The sequence below is a fragment of the Crocuta crocuta genome, unplaced genomic scaffold, assembly GCF_008692635.1.
Source record: "Crocuta crocuta isolate KB4526 unplaced genomic scaffold, BGI_CrCroc_1.0 scaffold222, whole genome shotgun sequence".
NCBI classification, from domain to species: Eukaryota; Metazoa; Chordata; class Mammalia; order Carnivora; family Hyaenidae; genus Crocuta; species Crocuta crocuta.
Window position 1 is genome coordinate 1132658 of NW_027528806.1, and position 7704 is coordinate 1140361.

Below are 7704 nucleotides of genomic sequence, written 5' to 3' on the forward strand. Positions count from 1 at the left end.
TAAGTACATATTTGAATAACATGTATACTTTTGTTGTAGAGAACTATGATAGGGTGATCAATACAGCATGGAGATACATTTCTTTGGACAAATTTTATGAGGTCATTCTCTTTGATGACTAAAAAGCAACAATGTCAAATATATGTTAAAAGAAGTTTTTATGTACCTACTTTGAAATGGGTGGATTTCAAATCATTGTATTATTTAGATTTCATTGGATAGATTTATAAGGAGGATTTGTTTTTAAATGTTACTATTTACACACTGGAAATGTCACCCTTTGCAATTATTTAAATTTATGACGAGAAATTTTAAAGGACAGGAGTTAAAAATGTGCGAATGGGCACTTAACTTTCAAACTTTGGGAGTAAATAATCCAAAAAGTTTGAAGATTACTATTACAGGTAACGCGCAAAATGCAGTTTGGTTTAGGAGGGTGCTCTGCTTACGGTGGATAGGCAAGGAGGGTTGGGGAGACACGGGGAGAAATGGGAGCTGGGGAGCAGGGGAAACGATTGTGTGTAGTGCAGTGGGCGTTCCATAGAGGGGCGCTGGTGACAGGGAGACAGAGAGGCGTCGCCTGGGATGGGCGCACGGCAGTGGCTCTTGGAACGAGCGCCGGCCAACAAAATGGCGACCGTTTGACTGAAAGGTTCGGCTCCTCAACGATCTGGCCAGATTAGTGACAGCTTATTGGTTTGGGGCAACAGCTGCTGTCAGGACAGGCTTCCAGCGACGTGGGACGTGAAGGGGTTTCAGCCAAGCCCCGTGGGTGAGTTGGGAGTCCGTGGTGGTGGAAAGGAGTCATTTTTTTCACTTGCGAGATGCCCAAAGGCCCGTTTCTGAACACTCATGGCTCAGCTAACGCGGAGCAGTCTGTGTGACTTACACATAGAAGTGAGAACACCTCAGAATTTCACACGCTACTTAGGAAAAGGTGTAAGGTGTTAGTTGGTTGTCATGAATAACGGGTTTGCCCACCGAAGAAGCCCAGGGTTGCCTGGTGATTATAATGACATCGGTGTAAATACAAACTCACTCTCCAAAGCCAGTCGACACTGGGTTAATTCAACTTCTCAAGTTTGTGGAAAGAGTACTCGTATCTCTGTGTTCTCTGATCTCCTGGGAAAGGAGGGCTATTTTCCATGAAAGTGGTGACCTGGGAGAAGCCTGCAAGGTGTCCCGGATTGTGGCACTGCAGAGACCGTTTCCAAAGTCTTGTTTCAGGTGTTAGTTGCGGCTTGTTTATCGGATTTGAAACAAAATCTAACTAGTCAAATACAAATATAAAAATATCCCCAAGACAAAAGTACCTATTTATTAGATTATTTCTAATTTCACATTATCTGAACCCTGACTTCTATTCCACTTTCTCCCTTTCTTTTAGTAAAGAAGTGATCATATGATTGTATTTATATTTTGTAAATGCTCCCTAGTTCCCCAGCAGCCATTTTTGCCTATAGAGGAAACTCTAACGTTTTAATCTGGCATTCAGAAGCCTCCATAAATTTGCCTCAATCTGTATTTCTTATTTTATTTTCTATCATTTTCCCACATGGAACAGCAGCTCAGTCTGGCTGTTTCTTGCCACCTGAATATAACATGAGGATACAATAGGATCCAGATTAATATACAAACAAAGGATGATAGTGGGTCACTTTGGATAAGGCAATTAAGGAATGTTTCATAACAGAGATGAGATTCGAATTGATCTTTGACATGATGGATTTTCAAGGCCTGGTCTTAGAGTAAAATACTGAGCTATTGGTGAGGAGCTAGGTGTGGCCTAGCTTTCTAGGACATTTACTCAAACAATAAAGATACTAGGAGGCCCAATACTGTTCGGCCTTTTATTACACACCGCACCAAGGTGATAAAATCACCTACATTAGAGATTGAGATCTGTATTGAGATCTGTTTCCACACATGGAGTCGTGAAGTCGGAACTTCCTGAGATTTGGCCCATTGGTAGGCAGAATCTGGTATAGGACAGTTCTGTTTAGTATCCTATTTGTGTTGGTTTATTATTACTATGATCACAGAACAACTCCATATATTTCACCTACAGTAGTTAATATAGGTGTTATCCAGGAGTACCCCTCAGCAGGGTGGTGATTCATGTTTTATTGTCATCCTGGGATTTAAAAAAATAAATGACCCTGAACAAGGAACCTGAGAGTACAGATTCTAGATCTGGCACTGCTACTGATGCTAATAAAAACAAAATAACCATTTCCCCCCCCCCTCCTTAATTTCTGCACCTGGGAATATATGCAGTAATAACTTCCTTGCCTATTTGTAAAAGTTCAGTAAATATTGAATCAGCTAATATATGCAAAAATATTTCCAAGGAATTAAAAAATCACTAAAATGTATGGGATCAAATTCCAGGTTCTTTTTGTTTTCTCTGAGGGTATAATTGGGTAATCTGAAAACCAGCCATTCAAGTGCATTAGGTAGTATAGGTGAAGACCTGGGACTTTTTTTCTTTTATATTTCCATTGCCTAAATAGTGTCTGTCACATAGTAGGTACTCATTGTATGTTTATAAAATGAAGGAAAGAATAAGTGACTGGAGGCATTCAGTGGCCTCCTTGTAGCCAGCTGACGTGGCCACCAAAGCTCTGTGTCCAGGTGACTGGCTGCGTGGAGTCCTTGAACTGTGTGTTTGCTTAAGGATATCCTGCTTCCACCTGCTCTTCTCCCCGACTGCTTTATAAGAGTAATAGATAACGTTGTTTGAGGACCAAATATACGCTAGGAGCCGTGAGGTGCTTTGCATAAACTATCGGTAATCCTCACAATCCTGAAAAGATGTGCATCCTTCTTTTGAACATCAGAAACTTATGCCCAGAGAAACTAAGCAATTTACTAAAAATCAGAGCTAATGCCTCAATTTGGATAGTCTAGATTATGCTGTTGTAGTAAACAGCCTCCACCTCTCAGTGACTGAAAACACAAAGGTTCATTTTTTTGCTTCTGTCACACGCTAGCAGTGAGTCAGCAGGAGGGCCCTGCTCAGTGTAGTGGGGTCACTGACATAGCAGAGCAGCAACCGTCACAAATATTACTCTACCACGGGAAAAGACGTCTCTAGAGAGTGTCATACCAGCCGTAAAAGCTTGGCCTACAAGTGACATACATCCCTTCTTCTCACAAAGCATTTGCCAGGATTAGTCCTATGCCTCCACCTAACCACAGGCAGGCTAGGACATGTCGTCCTATCGTATGCCTGGAAGATAGAGTGAGAAATTTGGGGGGCAGTGCAAATGACTACCAGCTCTAGTAAGTGGAGGGCTTAGTTTCTGAATCCAAAAATTATCTGACTCCAAAGCCAGATTTCACAAAATCTGGTCTACTTAGTTTACCTAAAGTTCTGGGATTGGGAGATATCTATATCATTTGACCTTCTGTTGCTTTTCAGTGAGGGTCGTCTTTCTGAGGCAACCTAGGCTGGGCTAGAATAACTCTTCCTTCTCAGTTGTCATACGATGAGTCACCAACTCTATGGTCTGTGGCAGATGAGAGCTTGAAAGGCACTGTCCCCAACCACGCACTCTCCTGCTTGTGCATCTGTAGCAGAAATACTGTCGTTAACATCATATTTTGCTATTCTAGTTCCACAGCTGCCGGAGTGACCTAGCAGTTGGCTGGGCATACCCTGAACTGCAGAAGATGTACGCTGGGCCAGAAGCAAGGCTTCTTCCTGCAGACTTGGAAGGGGCTGATGACAAAGGCCTGCCAACAGTGCTGTGACTGTAAGTTAAGATCATTCACATTTCCATCTTTGTAGGCAGCCTGTGATGTGAGTTTGGAGGCTCCCCAACAAAGAGCCATGAATTAGAAGTCAAGAGCTTTGAAGTCATTCCTGACTCTGTCATCACTAGTTGTGTGACCTTGGGCAAGTAATTTAATCTCTCCAAAGTCTGAGTTTTCTATCTGGAAGAAGAATTCCAGTTCCAACATTCAGGTTTTTAAGATGAAAACTGCCAGTTTGTGCAAAATGTGAATGGCTGACATCTGAACAACACTTGATATTTTACAGAGCTTTTCTTTAGCTACCCTGTGATGCAGACATAATTACACTGATTTCCTAAGTGAAGAAACTCAGTCTTATAGGATCAGGTGAATTGCTCAAGGTCTCACAAATAATAAATAGCAGAAGTAGGACTTGAACATGTCTTCCATCTCCAAATATGATATTCTTTGCCCTGATCTGAGTCATTGACTAGGATGGTCCACAGGATGTGAGAAAGAACATACAAGTAAAGAGAATGGATAACAGAGAGAAAAACAGTACAGGATTTGGATTCTTGAAGACTAAGTTTGAATCCATTTACTGGTTTATACTTCTGGAAAAGCCATTTCTTTTTCTCTCCTCCTCTCCTCTCCTTTCCCCTCCCTTGCCCCTTCCCTTCCCTTCCCTTTCCTACCCTTCACTTAACTTCCTTTCCCTTTCCTCCTCTCCCCTTTCCTTCCTTCCTTCTTTCTTTCTTTCTTTCTTCTTTCTTTCTTTCTCCTTTTGTATTTGGCACAAGTAGGTAGGGCTTATAGTCATCCGGCACACATTGGTATAGCCATACTGCTGACTAAAATGTTGACATCCTTCTGTGCTGTTTGGTGAATAACTACTCTAACTGGCCCCTCCTTTAAGATCCCCACCTACCTCCTCATTAATAAAAATGTCAGTGTGGGGCTCAGCAGAAGCCATTAAGGACCCACTTCATTACAGGGCTATGATTGGTCCCAAGCTATATTCATTGTTAAATATTTATAATATCACTGATGAGTGGAGATAATAGTAGTATTCTTCCCAATTTCAGTAGGCTGCTCTTGAAGATCAGATAATATAAAACAATGAAGATGACCTACCAGCTATAAATCTTAAAGGCAATGTTTTTTTTTAAATGTCATAGCAATGGCTTCTGGAAAGAATTCTGTTGTAAATACCACATAAGTTTTTACCTTGGTGAGATTTGTTGCCTATTAGCCTATTCAAGACTCTGAGACAATAAAGGAACTTATTTAAAATTTTTAACTTTGAATTTTCTAATAGTTGAGAATAGAGCTCATTTACTCCACTATAATACACTTGTCACATCTTCTGCTAATTTTGTGAGTCTTGGTTTTTGACCCTGAGTTTATTGTTTTCTCTATCTTTGCTTACTTTTGTATGGTATGTCATTCTATACACTGGCTCACAAGGTTCCTATTCCAGATGCTGCTTCAGTCCAGAGTCAGAGGCAGTCAACAACCTATAGCAGGTTTAGCATAGTACAGAAGTTTCTGGAGTCTAATATCCTAGAAAAACAAGAACAAGTAATAACAGTTGCAGGTATTTATTGAGTGCTTTTTTACACCTGGAGGATGCTGCTGAGTGCTGTACATATTCTACTGGTCATGGGGTTTGACTGTCCCTCCATTTCTCCACGTGGTTAGTCTAAGCCAGGGGGCAGCAAACTATGGCCCATGGGCTATCCATTCCTAGGCTTATTTTTGGAAGAGCTAAGAATATTTTAAGTATTTTTATAGGAGTGAAAAAGAAGAATATTCTACTAAGGTTGTATGTGGCCCACAAAGCCTAAAATTGTTATTATTTTGCATTTTACAGAAAAGTGCAAATACATGATAATCCCACTTTGCTTATTAGTGGTTGTATTAGAGTTAGGCATGCTGTCCGCTCAAACAACAAATGGTTATGGAGGCTTAACCACTATTTTGGATGTTAGGGAGACATCAGTAAGCAAAACAGACAAAAATTCCTGCCCTTGTGTATTTTCAATTCTAGTTAATGAGATATAAGTCTATTGTTGTTTGGTAAAGGTTTCTCACATTCTTGTAGGGGATAGTGATAAACATAATTCATTTCCAGTTTAGATGTTTCTCTCTTTAAATGTGATACTTCTAGCTTATGATCACAAGGGAAGCCAGTTTGAGAGTCAACAACACATCAAGGGTGACAGAAGAGAAGTAAGAAAGAAATTAATTATACTGCTGAGTCAGTAAACCTTGAAATCTGCCATAAGACTTCCCAATATATTAAATAAATTCTCTCTAAGTCCTTTTAAATACATTTTCTGTTACTTGAATTAGCAAACAGCATATGTATGCACATACATTATCTAATTTAATCCTCACAACAATCCTATGAAATATTTATCATTCTCATTTTCAGAAGAAGAATGTGAAGACCAGAGAAATTAACTGACTGTATAGTCAACACAGTAGTGGTAGAGCCAAGATGGTAACTCTGATCATTCTGAGTTTCACAGCTCTCTCTAGAACTCAGTTTCTCCTTCTTATGAAATTTCTCAGCAGTAAGAAATGTTAGAGGTCAAGACAAGAAGTCAATATGGAACAGTTTTTATATCCTGAGCCTGTGTATATAACTGCATTACTGACTTTTATCCTCTTTCTTAGACCTAGAATAATCTTTCTTGACCCCTATCCTATAATGAGAAGGCAGAATTTTTCCATTTATTGAGAAGTCATTGCTCTAAGACAGTTGTATCAATGTATATAAGGAACCAGACACTGAAATCTCCAGCAGGGAGCAAGTCTTGTTTTGAATTTATATCTATATAAGATCAATCTGTTTTCTCCATTTTTCCTATCACCACTTAGGTTCCTTCATACCTTGTCTACCTGGTCTATGCTCAAACCGCTCTGGCCTTCCAACCCAATCTTCACACTATAATGAGAAGATAAAGGCAATTTTTCAATAAGACCTTCAACAAAGCCTGTTCAGCTTTATCTTTCTTCAAGATCTCCTGCTTTGTCTGTTTCAGCCACACCAGCCTTTGTCAGCCATCAGCTTCTGTCTCGAATGATCTTTCTTTCCTTATATGCCCAATAACACCTATTTGACTCTGGCTCAAACTTTACTTTTTTATGCACGCCTTTATTGATCTCCCTACTAGATCAACTCTGCTCATTAGTCCTCCTAAGCCATGAGACAATATAGTGTTCTACTAGTTTGTATGTTTATTATATTGTGTGATTTAATTATTATGTTTTATGTTTTATTATATTAAATATTAAATAAATATTATACTTAACATTTATATTATAATTATTATTTTGTGTGATTATTAATTTACTATATTTTATGTAGGAGCACAATGGCCACATTTGTTACTGTTGTAAACCCGGTATCTGGTACACAATAGGTGCTCAATAGATAGTTGTGGAATGAATGTATAAATGTATGCATATAAAGGCATCTTATATTTGTTCAGTGATCCAGAGCATCAAGAAAATTCTAGAACTCAGGTTGTATCAGTTTGAAAACCTGCAGGAAATACATGAGATCCTCAAATGGAACAACTGAGGAGAATTTAATTTAGGAACTGTTTATACAGGTGAAATAGGCTTAAGAGAAAGTAACAAGGAATGATAAAGCATCTTGGGGCTCACAACAGTGGGGTTGGTACCCCTAAACCTGAATGGGCAAGTGAAGAGAGAAGTTTCCTCCCAAAAAGAATAGGTGTGGTTCTAGAAGAGAGCCACAGGATAGGAATGGTGGCTGTTGTAGATAAACCCAGCCAGCTTGAAGGACCTCTCTAGTGTCCATTGATGTCAGAATTAAAAGAAGAAAAACATCATTAACCATCTTTTCTCTCCCTGAACCTCCATCTAGTGCCTCCCAGTGGGTAAACCTAACTGAAACAAGAGGGTAAAGAACTAAATGATATAGTCCATAAA

At 39.4% G+C, this 7704-nt stretch overlaps 1 long non-coding RNA gene across 1 annotated transcript; it reads left to right on the plus strand.

The window, feature by feature from the left end:
- Positions 1–585: 585 nt before the first annotated feature.
- LOC144224700 (uncharacterized) lies at positions 586–6993 on the plus strand. Its single transcript, XR_013333117.1, has 3 exons — positions 586–772; positions 3619–3758; positions 6625–6993. It is a non-coding gene; the product is annotated as an uncharacterized LOC144224700 (long non-coding RNA).
- The last annotated feature ends 711 nt before the right edge of the window (positions 6994–7704 follow it).